At 44.1% G+C, this 22964-nt stretch overlaps 1 protein-coding gene across 1 annotated transcript in view; it reads left to right on the top strand.

The window, feature by feature from the left end:
* The window catches only part of Itpr2 (inositol 1,4,5-trisphosphate receptor type 2), a 397058-nt gene that overhangs the window by 3069 nt on the left and 371025 nt on the right, over positions 1-22964 (top strand). The gene's annotated exons all lie outside the window — the stretch shown is intronic.

Below are 22964 nucleotides of genomic sequence, written 5' to 3'. Positions count from 1 at the left end.
GGGGTGTATATCTGGTATATCTGTGTGTGTGTGTGTGTGTGTGTGAGAGAGAGAGAGAGAGAGAGAGAGAGAGAGGTGGGGTGGTATGTCTCTGGGTGTGAGTGTGCATGTATGTGAGTGTGTGTGTGTACATATGTGTATATGTATCTATGTGTGTCTGTGACTGTGTATGGTATGTGTGTCTCTCTGTGTGTGACTGTGTGTGTGTGTACCTGTGTGCATGTGTATGTGTATCTGTGAGTGTCTGTGTGTTCGAGTGTATGTGTGTGAGTATATGCGCAAGTTTATGTGTATCTATGAATGTCTATGTCTGTGTGTCACTGTATATGTGAGTGTCTCTGTGTGACTATGTGTGTGTGAGTGCATGTGTGTTTGTGTCTGTGAGTGTGTCTGAGTGTCTGTGTATGAATGTGTGTGTCTGTGTGTATGAGTGTATGTGCCTATGTGTATTGTATCTTTTTGAGTGTGTATATGTATGTATGACTATGCCTATGTGTGTTTGTGCATGTGTGTCTTTGTGTGTATGTGTGTATGTGTCCATGCCTGTGTGAGTATCTGTGTGTACATGTATGTGTGTGCTGTGCATGTGGAGGTCAGAGGCTGTGCTGGATAGTTTTTGTCAACAAGGCAACTAGAGTCACCTAGCAAGAGGCAGTCTCCATTGAGGAATTGCCCTCCATCAGACTGGTCTGTGGACACATCTGTGGGGGCATTTTTGTGAATAATGATTCATATGGAAGGCCCAGTATACTGACCTTGGAGTTGGAGTTGGGTTGGAGGTTCCAACCCCAGGCAGGTGGTCCCAGGCAGGTGGTCCCAGGCAGGTGGTCCTAGGCAGGTGGGCCCAGGCAGGTGGGCCCAGGCAGGTGGTCCTAGGCAGGTGGGCCCAGGCAGGTGGGCCCAGGCAGGTGGGCCCAGGCAGGTGGACCCAGGCAGGTGGTCCTAGATTCTATAAGAACACAGGCTGAGTAATCAATGGAAAGCAAATCAGACAGCAGCTCCTCTCCACTCTGCTTTACAGGCTTCTGCCCATAGCGCTTGACCTGATGTCATGAGTGCATTCATGCTGGACTGTATAGCCTATAAGGCTAAATAAACCCAAGTAGCTGTTTGATTAGTGTTTTATCACAGTATCAGAAAGGCAAGCTAAGACAGAGGTCTTCCACCTAGGCCCTTCCTCTTATGACTTCTTTAGTTTCCCACCCACTAGCGACTGGAGGTAAGGACCACACCTGTAACATGCAGGCCTTTGGGAGAGACTTAAAATTCAAAATTTAAGACCCTTATTCTGAGTCACTGGGACAATAATTATTTTTTAGGTTCCTTTTATTGGTTTGTTTATGGCTATTCTTGGTTAAAATTTTTTTTAAGTTTTTCTTTCTTTCTTTTTCTAGCTTATAAAGAATTAGGCATCATCATGGTAATTTCCAAACATTCTTTGTTGTGCTCCCCCAATTCTTCCCCATTCTTTCCCCTTTTCCTCTCGCCCTCCCTTGTATCCTCCTCCCATCCCTTTACGCTACACTCACGTGATCTTTTCATGCATGGTTTCAAGGTGTAGGGCATTATTTAGCTTGGGAAACCAGAAAGGTCTTTGCCCAAGCCAAATAAAAAAAATTTTTTTTAAAGTATTTGCCTGCATGTATGTCTGTATATCACATGTGTGCAGTGCCTTTGGAGGTCAGAGGAGGCTGTTGGATCCCCTTGAACTGGAGTTTCAGATGGTTGTGAGCTGCCAAGTAGGTGCTGGGACTCAAGAGCAGGTGGCCGGCATCTCTGGAGTAGAATCTTATCCAGGGCCTGTTGGGGTGTGCCCTCCCTGTTACAGTGTAATTGTCAGTCTCCAGAGCCAGCCAGGCAGAGGCTCCCTCTACATTGTTGCCGTGTGCTCACAGGTCTTATGTATCAAATGCTGGGTAGGCACTTGTCAGTGATTTTCCTGTTCTTCCGCCCCTGTTGTCTTGGACCTGCTGCTAATTGGCACATGGCCTTGTTCCTATCTTGTATCTCTTCCTCAGCTTTCTTGTCTTGGAGACTAAGAATAGTGGATCCTGTTCTCCCTCATCTAGGATAAAATTGATAAACTTGAGCATAAGAGACAACTGAAAATTTGGCAAAATGAAAATGTATAGGGAAAAGGTTATATTTCCATATATACAATTACAACATTTCTTCAAAGGCCAATGACCTGCTGGAGTGAACTAGACCAGAGTTCTGGTTCAATGACTGTGATGTTGCACATGTTTAGCCAAACTCATTTGTTCCACTGAAATATTACAAATTCCAGGGAGTAGCTAAGAATTAGACAGGAAACTCTCTGGCTTCTGTTTTAACTCTTCATCACTTTGACACTTTCGGAAGCAAGATGGTACCGCTATTGAAATCAGGTGGGCGGTTGATGAGAGCTGACTTTACACAGCACAGATGTTTGTTTGTAAATAAATACTGCCTACTTTAAGTGTTTTCTGGTGTAAATGAGTTTTAAATGCTATGTCATGGGAGTGCTTGCTGTGGCGTTTGCAGTAGGGTTTCACTTAGGAGTTTACCAGGCTCCTTTTGGCGGCACCTGACAAGATGAGGCGCGTTAGCTTTTCCCTGTGACTACATTTTTAATTCTCTCTCTCTCTCTCTCTCTCTCTCTCTCTCTCTCTCTCTCTCTCTCTGTGTGTGTGTGTGTGTGTGTGTGTGTGCTGGCATGAGTGTCACAGCACACGTGTAGGAGTCAGACAGCCACTTTGGGGATTTAACTCACTTTTTCCTTCCACTGTGGATTGGGATGGGGGCTCCAGTCCCCAGTGCAGTGAGTGCTTTTATGTACTAAACTATCTCAGGCCCTTCAGCATGGCTTTTAAGTCCCTTGAACATTGTGGTTGCAAATTCTGTGTTTCTTTCAGTTTTCCTTTGAGTGGTATTTATACTTTGGAGACAGGGTTTTCTCTGTGTAGACCTGCTGTCATTGGAACTTTCTCTGTGGACCAAGCTGGCCTCAGAGTCAGAGATTTACAGCTGATGGTGTTTAAATCTAAAGATCTGTATAGGACACCCTTGTACTGACTTAAGGAAAAACTACCTTACATCCTAGATGGTGTATATACTTTGAATGAACTGATTTTTTTCTGGTGATGTATTTTAGAGTTATAGTTTTCTCTTTGTTTCTTTTCCTCTGTTTTTGTGTTTTCTCTTCCTTCCTTTGTTTTTTCTTTCTTCTTTCTTTAGGGAAGGAGGGATTTCAGATACACTGTGTAGTTTCCAATGCAGGCTAATGGGTCCTTTGGTCTTTCTGTTCTTTTCTGTCATCATAGACAGATATAGAGGAAGTAGCCATGAGTTTGTATGACATCTTTACAGGTCAATCACAGCACAGTTCACTTAACTAATAATCAAAACATCTTTGAGATGTCTGTATCTTTTTTTTTAAAGGATTCTTAGTTTCTTATTTACTCTTAATGAACAGTACTTATTTTGAAAAGTATAAATAAAGCATTTTTTCAGTCACTGTCAGTAGAGGATAAATGGGGGAACACAGCCATGGTTACTATTCAAGCTTGGATCCTAGTCGCTATTAATGTTTTAAAGTAATGTTTTAAAGTGTAGCATGGAAAACGCTTGTCTGGCCAGCAATGCTGAACAGCTATGAGGTCTGGCCTAGTTTGTTAAAGCAAATGTGTATTCTGTCTCATTTTTAAAGTGTGTCCCAGCAGGTATGACCTATACACCTGGGAATGGCTCTCTGGCTGTGTTACCAATCTCCATGCTAAGCATGAGGCCACTGTTGTCCGACTCACTGTCTGCAACCTCAGTTTGTGGGACTGTTTTGTTGGTATGTGATTGAAATAAACCAAGAATGTTTTAGTCGACTGTTTTTGAAATGGAGGAGTGAGCTCTTTCCAAATTATAACCAATAATTGGTTAAGAATAGCTGTTACAGTGCTGGAGAGATGGCTCAGTGGTTAAGAGCACTGACTGCTTTTCTAGAGGTCCTTGAGTTCAGTTCCCAGCAACCACATGGTGGCTCACAACCATCTGTCATAGGATCCAGTGCCTTCTTCTGTTGTGTCTGAAGACAGTGAACTCATATACATAAAATATATAAATAAATCTTAAAAAAGAATAGCTGTTACATAGTTAGAGCATTACCTATTCACAGATCTTAAATTGGGGGTAAGTTAAAATGGCAGGCTGTCCAGAATAAAAACATCTTTGATATTGAAATTGAAAATGTGCTGTCAAGAACTGAGTTCATGTGACTGTTCTGACAAAGTGCTTAATGCTGGCATGTGCTGTGTTTTGATTGACTTCATTCATTCACCTATTCCTTCACTTTATGTCACTGACCCTTTATGATGGGCGAGACTTATACCCAAGAGATGCTATAAATACTTATCTGGAAGGCTGACCTTCGGAGAACTTGTGGTTTGATGAAGCCTGTGGGGACAAACATATCCAATACCTTTGCTCTAAAGACTAGAAACCAACAGGTACTTTTGTGTCTTTTGAATCCTTTTGTGCCCAACACGAGACAGTTTCTGAGGTAGAGCTGGAACTCTATGGAGCCTACTAGGTGTTTAATGAGTAGCTGTAGAATGAATTTAGGAAATAGCATCAGAGACAGGATGAACATGATCAGAGTCAGGCAGTTCCTTTCCAATGCCATGGGAAGGTTAGACACTATGTCACAGAGAGTTGGAAGAGCCACATTTCTTCCTCTCTTGCTGGTCTGACCTGGTTGAGGCAGGCTCCAAGGAGGAGGAACAACATGAGCTCAACTCATTAGAATGGACAGACATTTGCATCCTAATACACCCACAACCAGTGGCACTTTCTTGATTATGGTCTTGTTTCATTTTTCAACAACCAGTAAAATTTTACTGCTCATTTTAATAGCTCTAAAACTCCCAAAGCAAACAGTTTGATGTTGTTGAGATAAACAGAGATAGAAAGATCTGAAAACTCTTCATGCTTCACCTAAGAGAGAGCTTTGAGCTTGGGTCAGACTGTCTGTGACTATCACAACAGCTTCCAGACATTGACGTATGTGATGGGTTTAAAGAGACTGTGGTGATGACCAAGGAGACTGGAGCCTGGTCGGGAAGGAACTTGCAGTGACTGGGGATTTTTAGACAGGACCAGCCCTGTGGATTTCAGGCTCCACCTCCCAGGTTGTACATCTGTTGTTTTCCCTATGAGTTGTGCCCAGCTTCTCTGGATTTTTTTTTCCCCCTCTGAGGTAGAGTCTCACTCACATTGCAGCCTCGGCTGCCCTGGAACTCAGTATGTAATGAAGGGTGGTCTCAAAGTTGTACTCATCTTCCTGAGTGCTGGCATTGCAGGTGTGCATTGCCACACCTGAAAGTCATTTGTAATTATTTTTAACTCAAGTTCCCCAGCACCTCTCCTCCTGACTTGGCTTTACTGTCCTAAAGAGTGACAAAGTTCAGAGCTTCGCATGAATGCAGGGGAGGGCAAGGGAAGTTGATACATATCTAAGCTTATATCTAAGTTCTTAGAATTCAGACAGGCTTTACTGAGGTTCTATCTGAAGTAAGATGTTTGTTACTGTTAAAATATAACTGGAAAAAAATATCTCTGTGCTGAAGATCAAGCGCAGGACTTGTTACAGTTGTTACTAAGAGATGCAATGGAGGCTCTGAGAAGTCTATCTCTGAGGCAGTGTGGCTCCTTCCAAATCCATCACCAGGAGCTTTCCCTGCACAGCAATTCCTTCTGAAAAGAGAACTGGACATTACATTCAGAATACATATGGATCCTCAAGGTTCAACATGGAGACCAAAGGACCAAACAAATATAAATCTAACGAAAGACTGCAGCCTTACACAAGTCTGTAACTTGTCCACTAAATTGTCAAATTGACATCTCTTGTCCTCAAGGTTTCAGATAGTGAGGTGCCCTCCAATCCTGTTCAATTTACTTTTTTTCTTTTTTTGGTTTTTTTGAGACAGGGTTTCTCTGTACAGCCCTGGCTGTCCTGGAACTCACTCTGTAGACCAGGCTGGCCTCGAACTCAGAAATCTACCTGCCTCTGCCTCCCAAGTGCTGGGATTAAAGTCAATTCATTTTTAATTAAGTCATGTAACATTTTAATTAAGTTACAAGGTATCAGGTCGAATTGTCTTGATACCTTGTAAACAGTTCACAGGGATTCCTTGAATACTGGTTTGCACTGTCTGATCTTAAAAGACACGAAGGAGCCTGCCTGTCACACTGCTCAGCTGCTTGCTTGGATAAAGCTGGAGCGAAAAATGACTGGCTTGTGTTAGTAAGGCTCTCTGTTGGTAATAAACAGAAACCACCCCTGGCTAGCTCAAGAGCAGGAAATGCCTTCAAGGCCATTTGAGAAACTCAAAGCAACTGAAAGGAGGACTCATAGTGGGCCTTAGATAGGCAGGGAAGCTTGGCCATGGGGCTCCCCACAGAGGACTTGCTGGACAACATCCTGAATGTGGACATCACCCAGCAGTTCCTGTGTTCTCTGTCTCTCTTGTTAATTTGTTAGATTATACACCTGGTAGAAACCATTCCTGCTTGGATTTGGAGTCATTACTTATGACGGCTAATCTTGGCTGTCACCTAGACATTCCTGAGAGGACCAATTAAAGACTTGCCTCCATCAGATTGGCATATGGGCATGACAATGGGGGCTTTTTCTTGGATTGATAATGGATGTAAGAATGCCCAGCCCACTATGGGCACTGCCATCTCTAGGTAGATGGGCCTGACCTTTATACAAATGAAACTGAACCAGGAGCCTGGCGTTTGCTTCAAGTGCCTGCTTTGAGCTCCTGCCCAGATTTCCCTTGATGATGGAGTTGTAACTTGTAAACTCAAGCAAACATTTTCCTCTTGAGTTGTTTATCACAACAGAAAAAGCAAACTAAAACATTATTCATGCCCAGGAAAGCAGGTTGCAGGGCCCAGATCTGGCCAGCAGGGAAATTGCTGAGCTGAGATAGACTTTCTGCTACTTTGGGGGCTGTGTGGTGTGGGCCACAGTGGAGCTTTGCCTCAGTGAAATGGTCCAACTTGTAGGCAAGGAAAGCCATAGTGGAAGTGTAGTGCCCCTTGAAGCAAATTGTGATATGGTACACATGCTACACCATTCACTATCTTGGCTGTCTTAAATGTGTAATCAGCTCAGGGACAGCAAGGACATGACAGTGTGGGCAATCAGGATTTCTTCATATCAGAAACAAGGTACCGTTCTGACACAAGTCTATCACCTTTGAGGTTCTTCTATCTCTATGAATTTGTCTATACCAGGTATCTCATGGAGTTGAATCATGAAGCCGTTCTTTGTCACAATGTCACTTGCTGAACAAATGTGTATTACATTGGGATCTGTGTACTTTAAGATAGCTAAGTGACTAGCGACAGCGGCTTCTTCCTGGGGAAAACAGCAGTGTAATTGTTCTTACGGAATCTTTGAGAGCCACAGATAATTGTAAAAGTAGGGAGCTCTCCCAGGAGCTGGTGCCATTCCATCTTGCCGTTAGAGGTTCTTTAAAAAAAAAAAAAAAAAAACAACACATGACAAAACTTACATCAGAAAAGTATCACGTGTGACCTTCTCTCAGTGTTTTCATTCTGAAGCCACAGCAAACGAAAGCTGATGTTTTGCAAGCTCAGTCTTGATGGTTACAAGCTCAAAGGATGAATTCGTAAGCACCTCCAAAACTATATAACTGAGAGTAGACCTTTTATGAATAACACATAATTCTCCCAGGGACAGATTTTGTGCCTGAGCTTGAACAGAAAGTACTTCCTGAAATCAAACCCAGAGAATACCTGAAGTATTAACATGCAATTTAGTTTAGAAAAACATAGTAGGATGTGTTTCCCATTGTAACCTTCATTTTTAAGATTTAAGAGTAAATGGTGGCGCCGGGCGTGGTGGCGCATGCCTTTAATCCCAGCACCTGGGAGGCAGAGGCAGGCGGATTTCTGAGTTCGAGGTCAGCCTGGTCTACAAAGTGAGTTTCAGGACAGCCAAGGCTACACAGAGAAACCCTGTCTTGAAACAAACAAACAAACAAACAAAAGAGTAAATGGTGACCAAGAGACATTTCAATATTGTGTAAAGAGAACAAACAGTGTTTTCATCTTATATTAATTTTGATTATACCCACTGATATGTTTGGGCATTGTCTAAGAATTTGAAATCCCTTGACATTGTACTGACTCATGTTCTAGAAGCCTTTTATGTTCTTGACTCGCCTGGCATGGTGCCGCATGCCTTTAATCCCAGCACGTGGGAGGCAGAAACAGAAGGTTCTCTGTGAGTTCAAGGCCAGCCTGGTCTATATAGTGAGTTCCAGAACAGCCAGAGCTACGTAGAAAGACCCTGTCTCAAACAAACAAACAAACAAACAAACAAAAAATGTAAGTTTCAGATGAAAGACACTAATATGGGAGTTCTGTTACATATCCGTGACATTCAAATGTGGTTTAATGACATCGTACCTTGTAAACACAGTAATTAAAACAAAAATCAGCTGCCCAGATCCCCAAGTGCAGAACAGTGATCCAAACTAAGTTAATGATTTAGAGACTGGTCTCTTGAGTTTGGAGAGCATTCAAGGTCAATGCTAATATCAGAGACATGACCACTTAAACATTTACACTGCAGGTTGGTTTTTGGCTTTGGCCGTGTTTTCTAAGAGGGCATCTTCCAGTCTGACTCTGGGCAGCATGTGGAGAAGGTAGTGGAGGGATTTTGTCTTAGGATGCTACCCAGTGACTTGGGGTGACAGACATAAGAGACATTCATTGTGAGTCTAACCAAGAATCAAAGAAAGCACATTATGAGAATGTCTGTAAGTATGTTTAGGGCTAACGAGAAAGGGCTGTTATTTGCCTCTCTTCTGTTTACTTGCTAGTTGGGACACCGACAGCTGCATCCCCACTTCCCAGGTGAATCTTTGTTACTGGGAAAGGGGAAAAGCTAAGAGCTTGCTTTCAGGTCTCAGCCACTGGAGATCCTCTCAGGTCTGTAAGCATCGCTGTGTTGGAAGTGTAGAGAGTATTCTGCATGTTATTAGAGGCTTAGAATCAGGAGGGGTTTAAGTCGAGTGTCATGGAAGAATTTTGACAGGTGGTAATTCTTTGGCAGTAGACACTGTGAGGTTAGTGCATAAACACTTTCTGAAGAATGGACCATGCCCTGGGTTGGATCCTTAGCACTGGGCAAAAGAAAAAGTCAAAAAGGAGAACAGCTTCACATCTCTCAGGTGCATCTTCTTCAAAACAGGAGCTATAACATGTGCCTTTATTTTAGTTATTTAAAATATCTGTGTGTGTGCACCTGCACATGCTTGTTGGCGTGGAGGCTGGAGGTCAACCTCAAGTGTGCTGTTGACCTTGTCTCTGGCACCGGGGCTTGCTTTAAACTTAGGCCCTGACACTTGTCTAACAAGAACCTTGCCACAGAGTTATGCCTCCAGCTCTATTCTAAGAGATTCTAACAAAGTATCAACAGCATCATAGAATTTGAAACATATGTAACAAAATGCGTATTAATGTTAGGCCCATCTGGCTATCTCTACAGATTCTTTTTTCCTTCTTTGTTATTAGCAGGTGACTTGGCTTTGTGGGTGTTCAGGTCAAAGTCCACATTTTCCCCTCCCTCTGCACCGGACATTCTCCCCCAGCCCACTGTGGCCACTCACTACACTTGGAAGGACGAGGAAGACCTTTAAGGAAGGATCAGTTCCTCGATCTGAACAGGTGCTTGGAACAAGAGCGTGGGAAGAACGCATCTTGGGCCACATAGATGAGGCCACTGTACTAGAAATGTTAACAAGGCATCAGGAAGTGAAACTGTTCGGCAGACAGCCTCAAGCCCAGTTCTCTGTTATGTTCATCAAAGAAATATGTAGCCAAGGGCCAGAGTGGGTTTTCTAAGTCAACTGTGGGTAGTTTTTAAGCAAGAGAATGAAACGGTTTGCTTTAGAATAGCCAGGTTTTGCTTTAGAAGGGCCGTGTTTTGGCCTAGCGGCAGAGAAGGAGGCAGGGATGACAGCACAGGAAACTGGGGATCTAATATGGCAGAAGTTGTGCTGGGGATAGAAGCCACTTGCCACAGAGGCACTGAAGGGACACTGCTGTGCTTCAGTTTAGATCTACGAAAAGCTTAGGAATTGGAACATCCACCACTGCTTCTAAGGCTCTATGACTCTGAAGACTAAGCATACAGATTTGAATAAAATGTTTATTTGCTCACATCTAGTTAAAATATCATCGGTTCTCAGTTTGACTCTGGGTTCTCTGCGTTACATGCTTTGTAGTGTGTGGTCCTCTGGCAGAACACCTGCTTTTCTTTGTAGCTGCACAGACATTCAGGACTTCACAGGATGTTTCCCCATGATCTGCTCAGTTTCCCTTCTTACCTGTAGGCCTGCCATCTATTTCCCATGTAGATGGTCAGCTCGTTTCTGACCCCCAGACTGTTTGAGGACCCAGCTACAGAGCTGCACGGCAGACTCTACGTGTGCTGCAACTACAGCTTCAATTTTGATTCTTTTCTTTTTTTGTGGTACAGTGTATGGGATATACGTTCGTGTGTGTGTGTGTGTGTGTGTGTGTGTACACGCACTCAAGTATCTGCATGAGGTTGTGTGTGAGGACGTGTGTGTTTGTATCAATGCCAAGTGTGTTTCCTCCGTGGCTCTCCAGCTTGTTTTTTGAGATGGAATCTCTCCCTACACCTGGAGCTTGATGATTGGCCAGGTCAGCCGCCCAGTGAGTTCCAGGCATTCTTCTGTCTCTATCTCCCCAGTGCTTGGATTGCAGGCACTTGCTGCTCGGCCTGGTTTTGTGTGTGTGTTTCCAGGATCCAAACTTAGGTCCTCATGCTTGCAATGAAAGCACTTTATCATCTTCTCAGTGCTTGCCTCTATATCTGTGAATATTGGGTTGTCCTTATTTCTCCTTTTAGATTTAAACAAAAGGGCAGAGGTTAAGTGTGGTTTGTTCAGAGTTATGTTGCCAAGGTCTTGCACGGCACCCATCAGATAGAACATATCCAAGAAATATGTTGAATCAATGCCCGACGCTGTAGCATATGGCTGATACTTTTGCTTTAGACAAATCTGGTTTCAAATGGTGTCTCCACTTATTCTCACAGTGAGATCCTCTGAAGTTATTTAACCCTGGTGCCTAGACTTCCTTAACTGCAAAATGGGAGGCTAGTCCTGTCAGGAGATCTTGTTTAGTCATTGGTGATCAACACACATAAAACAGGTTGTGTGGAACAGGTCTAGAGCACCAGGCTCCTGAGCATGAAGTAAGAGCAAGCTATCCAGCTGAGCTGAGCTCACACTACAGGGGTGCTAGACGTACTGCCACACCGTGAGCTGCCAAGCATGCTAAACGTACTGCCACACCGTGAGCTGCTAAGCATGCTAGACGTACTGCCACACCGTGAGCTGCTAAGCATGCTAGACTTACTGCCACACCGTGAGCTGCCAAGCATGCTAGACGTACTGCCATACCATGAGCTGCTGTTTGCTTAGCAGGCTGTTCAAAGTCATGCTTCCTTATCAGTTATTTGTTTGGTTTTGATCTTTCCTTTTCTTCCTTGTGCCACTGGTGTACATTTCTAAATCGCCAGTGCTTGCGTTTATCTTTCAGTTCTGGTTCGATGCCTGTTGTCCCCTGATGTACTGCAAACACTGGATGCATGAGTAAGAATAATAACTTCGATAGCTCTGTGCACACTGCACCATCATTACCCGAATGGCTCACACCCCCATTCTGTATTTCCTATGACTAGAGTTTTGAAGTTTTCTTATGTTTTAAAGCCAATGTCTTTTACTTGCTAATATTTCCCCCTACTAGGATGTAGTAACAAAATAAAACATTTTAAATTTATCATTCTCTCTCTCTCTCTCTCTCTCTCTCTCTCTCTCTCTCTCTCTGTGTGTGTGTGTGTGTGTGTGAGAGAGAGAGAGAGACAGAGAGAGAGACAGAGAGAGAGACAGAGAGATGGTGTATGTGTAGAGAGGTCTGAGGACAACCCTGTGGAGTCATTTTTCTCCTTTCTTGTGGGATTTGAGCTTGACCTCTGAACACAAGGCTTTCACGACAAGTGTCTTACTCACTGAGCCTCCTGGCTGACCCCGTTTTGTTTTATCCACTGAGAAAAAGCAATGCACTAGCTTGCAGCCTTTAGGATAAAATTGTGCAGACCTCTCCATCACTCCCCCCACAACCTCCACTCCATTCCCAGTGTCTCTGACTTTTCAGATTGGCCAAAAATCAGGAGTTCTGACCAGATTTCTGTGATTGTTAGGGATGAGCAAAACAATTTATGTAAGATAATTAGTCAGTTTACAAACAAATCTATTTGTTCAGGAAAAGGTGTCAAGTTTTAGCTACTAACTGATCAAATTATAATCCTTGTCTTGGAGACACTAGTGAATTTTAGACAAAATCATGGGGATTTGAGATGGCTATAGGGTGGGGTCTTATTCCTGTCTCTTAGCAGCAGCTACCCAAACAGCAAACACCACTTGGCCTTCAGCTTTCTTTTAGAAATGCCTCAGGATAATTTCTCTCTTTTCTGGAAAAGTGACGTATACACACGGACTCAGTGTGGAAGAACTGTTAGAAAAATCTTTGAAAATGCTTTAAAGGGCTAAGGCTGCAGCTAGCCTGTGTGGAGCACTTGCTGAGCAGTTATAAAGGCCTGGATGTGTGTCTGCTGTTGCACTCAGATGGTACAGGCAGGAGGATCAGAAGTTTAGGGTCATACCTTCACTGGGTCTCTGATAGCCCAGGCTATGTCAGAAGGTGGAGGCCAGCCTGGGCTACTTGTTTGAAAGCTTCTCTTCGAGTGGCTTCTTCTATTAGCTCTCATCAATAGAGTGGCTACTCGTAGGTGATTAACTGGTGATAGACTTGGGCTTGAAACCTACCACACTCTCAGGCATGACAAAGTAGGAAAATATCTGAAGACACTAATTTTATTAGTCAGACATGATTTGGGGGACACAAGGATGAGAAAAATCCAAGTCAAATCTCTAACCTAAAGGATTTTGTGATGAGAGTAACATAGTGTTCGGGTCCAGACTCTCTCGGAGCCCAAGGCTCTGTACCACGTGGAGTTGTCTCAAGCCTGGTCAGCTCTCGGTCTGTGGTGCCTGCGGCTGCTGGAAGTATTCTTCTGCCTCCTCTTCTTCCTCCCAGAACTTATCGAGTGTCCAAAGCCCTAGGAACTGTATGTGATCTCCACTGCGGCGGCTTAGACAGGCGCTGAGACAGGGGAAGAGCTGCTAGGGCTACAGTCTTTCTCCCTTCCTCAGTCAGGGTTCCTGGTGGGAAGGAGGGACTTGGGTACTGAAAGCAAGCAGTGATAAGACCAGCGGAACATCAGCCCTCAGAAAGCTGCATCCTGGGACCTTAGGGAACTGTGCAGCCTGTAGTTATCCACTCTTGGAGCTTTCTCCTTCAGGGCACTAGGGCTCTGCCCTAGGCCCCCTTCAGAGGAGTCTCAGTGGTCTGGTCTCTTCTTTGTCTTCAGATGGTGAAGACACGCACTTTTCAGGGACTCAGCTGGTGAGGGAACCCAGTGGTTTGCTGTAGGTCAGTGATGTCGCCTCACATTTGAAATGGAAAGACTTCGTGAAACAGTTTTTCTAGAAGAGTCCATTGTTGAGTAAACGTGTGTGTGTGTGTGTGTGTGTGTGTGTGTGTGTGTGTAGGGACTGGCTACCTTGCCTATGTCTTCCCTTTCTCTTTCGCTCAGCATAGTATCCAAAGGACATCCAATTTCTCTCTTATACACCATCCGGAAGATCTTCCCTGTCTGTCTAAAATCTACATTCTAAGAGTGTGGCAGTGGGGTTGTTGTTCGGTGGCTAGCTGCCCAGCAGAAGCCCAAGGGCTGACAGAAATCTTGCTAAGTAGAGAAATCTTGTTTTTTCTAACAGACTTGAAACTTAAAAAAAAACAAACCTAAATTATTAATGGTTTTTGTTTTAAGAATTTCTTATCTAAGTGCTATATTTACATAATGCCAACCCTCCCTTCTTCCCTGTCCCTTCTCCCTCCCAAATTCATGACTTCTTCTTTTTAATTAGTCTTGGAACTTTGAGACAGTGTCTGGAAGCTTCCACAGGAAATGCCCCATGTCTCCTTACTCGGGGTTGTGTTCTCTGGGTTTCTGGCTATCTAGATTTAGACACGTAGCCACAGTGTGATTTTCTTTTTAGTTTTCACTGACTCCTGGGCTTTGAAGATACAGCTGTGCTAGTTTCTGTTTTGGTTTAGTATTTATTTATTTTATTTTATTTTTAACAACCAGCAAAGCTTGAAGCTTCACTTCATTTCCTTTCTCTATTTCTTGCTTTAAAAGAGGACATGAAGGAGACTTGAATTAGGCTCAGGTGCCATGGCTGCAGTGTAGTTTTGGAATAGTTACTTAAACCAAGCTATTTAATTTTGATGCTAGAGGCTGAAGGGATAAATAGAGGCTAAGAGCTCAAGCTGCTCTTACAGAGGACCTGGGTTTCCAGCACTCACACGTCAGCTCATAACCAGATGTAATCCCTGTTCCATTGCCTTCTTCTGGCATCCTGGCACATGTATGCTATATATACATGTATGCAGGCAAGCCTTCATACACTTAAAATAAAAATAAGTAAAATCGTAATTTGTAGATAGCCAATTATTTCTGCTTTCTAAATGTGTTTCTGCACCAGTAAACAACACAATGTCAAATCAAGGACTTACGGTCTGGAGGGCTGGCCCTACAGGGCCCTTCAGGGTGTTTGCTGCTCTTGCAGAGGACCTGGGTTCGGCTCCTGCTCAAGTCAGGCAGCTCACAACTGCTTTTAGCTCCACTTCTAGAGTATCTGATGCTCCCTCTGGCTCCACGGAGCTGCAGGCTCATGGCACATACACAAAGCAGACACAGATATCTGCACTAAAAACCTATTAAAATTGAAAAGAGAAAACACAGAGTGGCTGGGAACAGTGGCTCATACTTGAAATAAAACAGATGACTGAGGGTGTGCTGTGTCGTTAACTTACTCTGAAGGGTAGACACTAGGAGAGAAGACAGGCCCTCTCATGGCTGCTATACCGGGCTGATCTGGAAGGAAACTAATAATGAACAAGGACTTCTGTTGGTGATGCTGCCCGAGTCCAGAGTAAGCTTTGGGGCAACGTTCCTCTCACAGACCTTCCTCAGGTAGGAGTAGAGTGAAGCCTTCTTACTCTTCTACTAGTCCTTGTGCCTTCTGCAAGAGATGCCACCAGCTTCCATGGTTGTGGCCTTTCACTGTGCAAGTTACAGATAGATACACAGTTAGAGGCCTGGCTGTCTCTTATTGTGTGTGTACTTTCTCATCTAATTTATAGTTATGGATGGCATTAATATTTGTACTTAACTTGGACTTAATGCCCAAAGCTAGAACAACTTGAACGAGGAAGAGGCTGCGAGTCTGTACTGGTTTAGATGAGAATTGATTGTAAATGAAATCTACACTGTCCCTGCTGAATGCCAGGAAGATGAAATAACTGTGGAAGGCTGTCCCTTTTTTGATTAGAACTTTGGTGGGGAAACTTTGCAATGGTAAGGCCAATGGGCCTTAAAAACAGTTGCTCAGATAAGTTAGCTTAAAAAAAAAAATTACTGTGTAATTTAGTTTAAAACATACGGAACTGTAGGCAAATGGTGACTAAGGAGACAGAGTTAGCCTTTCCTTAGCACTGAGCTCCATAGTCAGTTGTCAGTACAGAAAGGTCAACCCAGAAACCATGCATACAATAAAATCAGCATTAGCTGGTTGTATTTCTATATCTATGTATAGATACACATATATACATAGGTAATCATAATAATTGGAGAAGAGGAGGCTATCAATCTGGTAGTGAGAGCAGGTCCCAGGGGGTGGGGGGGCCTGGGAGGGGCTGGAAGGAGGAAAGGGGCTGTGATTGTGTTTCAATTAAACTTAAAAACCCATAGCAAGTGTGAGGGCTGAGGAGATGGCTCCGTGGTAAAGGGCCTACTGTGCAAGCCTGAGAACTGTGAAAGCTGGATTGGACAGGGGAAGCACTGGATAGGGCAGGTTCAACAGTGGTCTGAGTGGGTGAATCAGACGGAGACGGGAAGATACTGGGGTTTGAGGGCCAGTTCGTCTAAGCTAATCTATGAACTTCAGGTTCAGTGAGAGACCCTGCCTCAAAAACACAGTGGAGAGACATTGGAGGAAGATAATTGGCTGGCTTACATATTTGTAGGTACAGATCAGAGTGATACACATATGTGTGTGTAACCCTTGCCCCATCCCCAGGAAGATTTAGTTACGGAGCACAAATCGTCTCCAGGGTGGTGCTTTTCTGCTCATTTCTCCAGAGGGTAGAAGATTATACTATCTTAGAGGGAATTAGGAAAATCCCACTGTGCTGGCTAGTTTTATATCAACACATATCAATATATGGTCACCGGAGAGGAGTAAACCTCAGTTGAGAAAATGCCTCCAAGATGTGGCTGTAGGTGATCCTGTACGGCGTTTTCTTAATCAGTATTTGATGTGGGAGGGACCAGCCCATTGTGGGTGGTGTCACCCCTGAATTGGTCATTCTGAATTCTGTAAGAAAGCAGGCTGAGCAAGTCATGGGGAGCAAGCCAGTAAGGGACACCCTCCATGGCCTCTGCATCAGCTCCTGCCTCCAGGTTCCCGTTCTGCTTGAGTTCCTGTCCTGACTTCCTTCAGTGATGAACAATGATATGGAAGTGTAGGCAGACAAACCCTTTCCTCTCTGGATTTGGTCGGGGTATTTCATCACAGCAATAATAACCCTGACTAAGATATGATAACCCCAATCAAAATCAGGCTCCTTATAAAGAAGAGTGACAGCCTGGTGCGTGTATGTATTTGAATTAACCGAGAAGATCGGAGATAGTTATATGTACCTTAGATTCCTGGATCTTCAGTTTCAGGCAGTTGGTTGCAGTGTTCGTTGGCACTGAAAGTGGATTTGCCTTTAGCAGCATAGAAACAGGAAGAGCAGCAGGAAGAGGCAGGAATCTGTGCTCCTCAGAAGCTGCCCCCAGGCTATACAGCAGTGGGTTCCAAGTCTTGGTAAAGGCTGTAGCCAGAGGAATCTGCTTGGTATCAGCTCAGAAGAAAAGCACTTTACAGACAGAAAAGAACAAGTGTGGAGCAGAGACAGCCTCTCCCTTGGGAGGAAGGGGTTAAAGCAGGGACAGGAGGGTCATCATGGTTCAGACCAGAGGGCTGCCAGCACATCTCCTCACCTTGTTTCCCTAAAGCTGTCTTTCTCAGATGTGAAGTTCTAAAAACAAGGTATACAACTTCAAAGAAGCCTTTAACACAGTCCCGTGCCCTGCAACCCCCAGGGTTGTTAACTCTTTCACGTGGCAGTGGCTCTTTGGCTGTATTAGATTGTAACATGGAACCGGGCTTGGCACTGCACGCCTGCCACCTCAGCCCTCGGGAGGTGGAGGCAGGAGGATCAGGAGTTCAGTGCCAACCTAACCTGATCTACAGATGACCTGGCTTAACTCCCTTCCATACATAAATAAGAAATAAGAAATACATATGTGTATGTACATTGTGTAGGGTTTGGAGACTTTCAAATTAAGAGAAAAGTTACATAAAACTATATACAGATGGCAGCAATGGCCCTTCAAGGACCACATAATCTTCTAGGAAGATAATGGTGTTGCTCTTCTATTCCTCCACTTCCCAGAGATTGCCTTCTCTCTCTCTCTCTCTCTCTCTCTCTCTCTCTNCACACACACACACACACACACACACACACACACACACGTGTGGTCTTGAGAGTTTATGCTTTATCCTCTCCACACCCCTTACTATAGGCCTAATATTTGAGGCCCTCTTCCCCTTACAGTGGGTTGAGGCAGCCTGTTTCAGGCTATGAGTTTTACTTTCAGAGGAAAACTGAAGGAAAGGAGCCAGCACCGCACACTGTGACAGTGGTGTCTCGTGCCACCACACACTGTGACAGTGGTGTCTCGTGCCACCACACACTGTGACAGTGGTGTCTCGTGCCACCACACACTATGACAGTGGTGTCTCGTGCCACCACACACTGTGACAGTGGTGTCTCGTGCCACCACACACTGTGATAGTGGTGTCTCATGCTGTGCCTGTTGAGTAGAGGAATCCTCTCTTAGCTCTTCACTGGGATCAAAAGATTAAATTTGTGCTAAGAAATGAAAGACCTCAAGAGAAAAAAATCGAAGACCTCTTGACCTCAAGGTTTGCTTTTTGCTCATAACTGTGGCCTCAGAGCCTCCGACAGCGCTTGGCTCATAAGCAACACTTGAGAGAAATCTGGGCTAGCACAGAAATGGCTTAGTTTTAAAATCTTAATTTTAGGGATTTTTGTTTGTTTTTGGAGACAGTGTCTAATGTAAGCATGTAAGTTGAGATTGTTTGGGGCTCATTATGTTATCCTTGGATTCCTGATCTTCCCGCCTCCACTCCTACTGGGATTATAGGTCTAACTTCCCAAGCTTGTTTTTAGGAATGGTTCAATTCATGTCTTTGAATTTCTGCCATGTCAATTGAACATGTGTCTTTGGAATGACAGCTTTCCTTTTCCATCATACATGTTTATATTTAGTTGTTAGAAAATGCTGGAAGCTCCATGTCTGCAGGCCGGATGTCTTCACAGCACATCCCTTTCTTAGAAGCACCCTGGTGTGGGCTGACTCAGAAAGAGTCACCTGCCTTAGCTTTAACGAGGCAGCTTCTATCCTGTCCAACTGTGTGGAAACAGCTTCTCGGCAGTAATGACTGTGGGAATGGCTGCATAGCTGCCAGAGGCTTTTCTGGCTAGGGAACTTCTCTTGCCAACTATTTCCTCTAAGAATATCTCCCTTTTATGTCTGCTCAGCCAGGAAGTGATAGCTGCATCTCATGTTCTTTGCTCTTTTGAAGAAGGCAGAATGGCTGAGGAAGCGGGAGGGGTGGGTGCTTAGCTCCAGGTCTAGTCACGCCCTGCAGTGCTCTGAGGAGTTCACAAGATGGAAAGTTTCTGGGTATGTAATGCTCTGCCTTGCTCTGTCCTGGTGCTGTCACTGGCTAGATGATTTTGGAGAGCTCCCTTTGTCATCTCTGCCTAGAATATAATATCAAATATATGGTTTTCTTGAGGGAGTCGGTGTGAAGTTCTGTGCCCCTTGTTTCTTCTTCTATTTCTGTGATACTTGTCTGTGGCATCATATAGCCCCATTTTATCTTCTGGATCTTGTTTTCTTTGCCTTTATGATACACCGAACTATCATTTACTAAACTCAGACTGCCAGTCCGGAGGTGCTTGCTGTTGACTGGAGTCATACAGCCAGCAGTGCAACAAAGTAACAGCTTGAAGTGTGCTGCAGTTGGACAGCTGTGCCAGGATCATGGGTGTGTTGCAGTTGGACAGCAGGCTGTCAGCTGTGTCAGCATCAGGGAACCCTAGGCCTGAGGATCCTGACTTTCTCTTTAGTTAAACATAAGTTTAATGTAAGCCAAGAGAATTAAAGACATAAAACCAAAACAAAACCGAAAAACCTTAAACGTTAAGATTTACATGTACGCCATGGAGTCAGGATGTTCAAATCATATAGTCCGCTGTACTGAGGTTTTTTTCAGTTTGTTCAAAAGGAAAATATTTTATCATCTGTTAAGTTTTATATACTTAAAGAGTCTCATAAATTGCTATGTTTTATAAGCTAAGTCATTCAAATTCATGTTACATATATATGAATTGGCATTCATCTGCTTAGTAAAATGCATAAAATAATTTCAGTAAACAGTATTACACGCTTAGTCTGACAACAGTGAGGTTTCTAGCACACTTCTTTTAAATTAAGTTTTCTGGTTACCATATGTGCTGGCTAGTTTTATGTCGCCAATGACACAAACTAGTGTCATTGGAAAGGAGGTAGCCTCAAATGAGAAAATGCCTCTATAATATCAGACTGTAGACAAGCCTGTAGGGCATTACGTTAATTAGTGAGTGATGTAGAAGGGCCCAGCCAATGGTGTGTGGTGCTATCCCTGGGCTGGTGGTCCTGGGTTCTATTGGAAAACAGGCTGAGCAAGACAGAGGCAGTAGCACCCCCTCATGGCCTCTGCATCAGCTCCTGCCTCTAGGTTTCTGCCCTGTTTGATTTCCAGCCTTGACTTCCTTCAATGATGGACTGTGATTTGGAAGTGTAATCCAAATAAACCCTTTCCTCCTCAAGTTACTTTTGGCTACAGTGTTTCATCACAGCAATAGTAACCCTGACTAGGATACAAAGTATCTGATCCGAGGGCTCCATGTGTTTGCTAGTCATCATTCTCTCTCCCTTCCCTCCTTCCTCTCTCTGCTCACTTTCTCTAGTTCCTCCTCCATCTGCCTTATTACACTCAATCCACAGTCCTTTCTATTCCTCACCTTGCTAGGGTGAATGCACGCACAGGAATAGATGTGAGAACATCAGGGTGCACACATGATCAACTTTAATTTTTTTTAAAGTTGTATTTAGTTATTTTTATTTGTATGAGAGTTTGTATGCATATATGTCTGTGTGCCATATGTGTGCCTATTGTGTTTGGAAGCCAAAAGAGGGTATTGGATCTCCTGGAATGGGAGTTACAGATGGTTATGAGCTGCCATGTGAGTGCTAGGAACCAAACCCTAGTCCTCTGTTAAAAGCCAGTGCTCTTAATCATGGCATCATCTCTCCAGTCCCAGCCTATTGGGGCTTTTAGTGTCAGTGTTCTTATATGTCCTATAACATATGTCTTATAACATAACATATAACATAGGTAGATGGACACTTCTGCATCCTTCCATCCCTCCTCCTTTTTTCCCAGACTCATTTCCATTTCTTTAAGGGTGAAATGACTAGTTGCCCCAGAAATTGTATCAGAGTAGGGCAGCTCCTTGGGTTTCTCTGGGGAGAGAAGACAACCCTGTTTGCAGAAGCTTGCTGTGATCTGATTGTCTTCCTTCCCCATTCTAAGACTGCAAAGCACTGAGACTAGGGGGCGGAGCTTAGAATGGGATTCACAGAGATGGGGCTAGTGCCACTTGTATAATTTTTATGTACCCTAAATAGGGCTAATTTTTCTTTTTAAATCATTGTGCTTTGAATTCTTAATATGTCTTGACTCCTTAGAAAATCTGGCCTTTCTTCCATGGTGTTTGTCTAAGACTGACGTGATATGCTCAGGGCTGCTTGAAGCTTTTCCAGCTCAGTGTCAGGAACTCAAGTTGGATTGGGGGTGGTAGCATTAGGCTTTGCTCTCTGGATACAATTCAACTCCCTGTTTTTAAGAAAACGCTATTTAAGGACTTGTAAAAGAGATGTTTGCCTCCCCGGCAGCTTGTGTCAACCACACTTAGTAACTAGCATGGAAAACATGCAGAGATATGCATGTTACAGGGATTATATCTCTACATGTGCATGATACTGCTTGACTATCCCTCCCCCATGGAAATCTGACCTCATAGGAAAAAAAATCCCAATATGATGGTTTAAGAAGTAGATCCTTAACTGGGCGGTGGTGGCACATGATTTAATCTCAGCACTTGGGAGGCAGAGGCAGGTGGATCTCTGTTTAAGGCCAGCCTGGTCTACAGAGTAAGTTCCAGGACACTACACAGAAACCCTGTCTCAAAAAACAAACAAACAAACAAAAAACCTGAAAAACTAACCAAGTAACCAAACAACCAAGCAACCAACCAACAAACACATAAATGATCCTGTTGGTAACTAAATAAACCAGGAACCAACATTTCATATTGGTTGGGATTTTATCCATAGTGAATGGAATCTACCCATTTGGAAGATTCTAGTTAATTCCAGACTGACAAAGGAAGAGAAGGAGAGCTGCCACTCGGACACCTCCCTCTGGGGAGGTGATATGTTTGTGGCTCACACATCCTCACAGCACTGGTCACACATCCTCACAGAGCAGTGGTCAGGCCCACTGCTCTGCCCCTGAGAGGTCAAGCTTGAGTCTCCCCACTGTGACTTGCTGGGTTGCCTTGAAGATTACATTGTCCCTTATTCATTTATAATCAACAAAGGGCTGGGATGTTTGGTTTCAGACCCCAGAACAAGGGTCCGAGGTGCATATTTTACATAGCAAAGCAGACCTGGCCTCCAGGTTTCCCCAGCATCCTTCAGTCCCTAACTGGCATTCCCTGCCTCCAACCTTGAACTTTCCAGCCCAGGGGCTGAGCTGCCCTTTCCCCCAGAGGCTCTTCCCTATATGATCCAAACATTTTGGTCTTTTCTCTTCTTTTCTCTTCTTTTTCTCTTCTCTCCTCTCCTCTCCTCTCCTCTCCTCTCCTCTCAAGAGTACCCTCCCCACCCACCCGTGATGAGTTCCTTGGCCTCCTTTATTGGGGCAAGTGAACTCACCTGCCGAAGAGCAACTTCCCTATAAACATGCCTTTAATATAATCTAATTTGGCTTGAATTGGCTCATTTCACCAGGGTGGAAATAACCTATTAACACCTAACAACAGAAGTGAAAAAACTGTAAATGCTGAGGCTAATTCGACCACTCTTTCTGCTCTCTCTCTCTCTCTCTCTCTCTCTCTCTCTCTCTCTCTCTCCCTCCCTCCCTCCCTCCCTCCCTCCCTCTCTCTCTTTTGTTCTTTCTTTCTCTCTCTCTCCTCCTCTTCCTCCTCCTCTTTCNCTCCCTCCCTCCCTCCCTCCCTCCCTCCCTCTCTCTCTTTTGTTCTTTCTTTCTCTCTCTCTCCTCCTCTTCCTCCTCCTCTTTCTTGAAAGACAAGAGTCTTTTTAAAAAAAATGCTTATGCAGCCCTGTCTGTCCTGGAACTCTCCAAGTAGACTTGGCCATTCTCAAACCCAGAGATCCACCTGCCTCTGCCTCTCAAGTTCATGCACCACTATACCAGGCCCCTCATTACTGTTAATATTTTGCTGTGTTCCATTAAAAATTA

This window comes from Mus pahari, chromosome 2, assembly GCF_900095145.1.
Source record: "Mus pahari chromosome 2, PAHARI_EIJ_v1.1, whole genome shotgun sequence".
NCBI lineage: Eukaryota > Metazoa > Chordata > Mammalia > Rodentia > Muridae > Mus > Mus pahari.
Note: the sequence above shows the minus strand (reverse complement) of the source record. Positions and strands in the feature narration are given on the sequence as shown.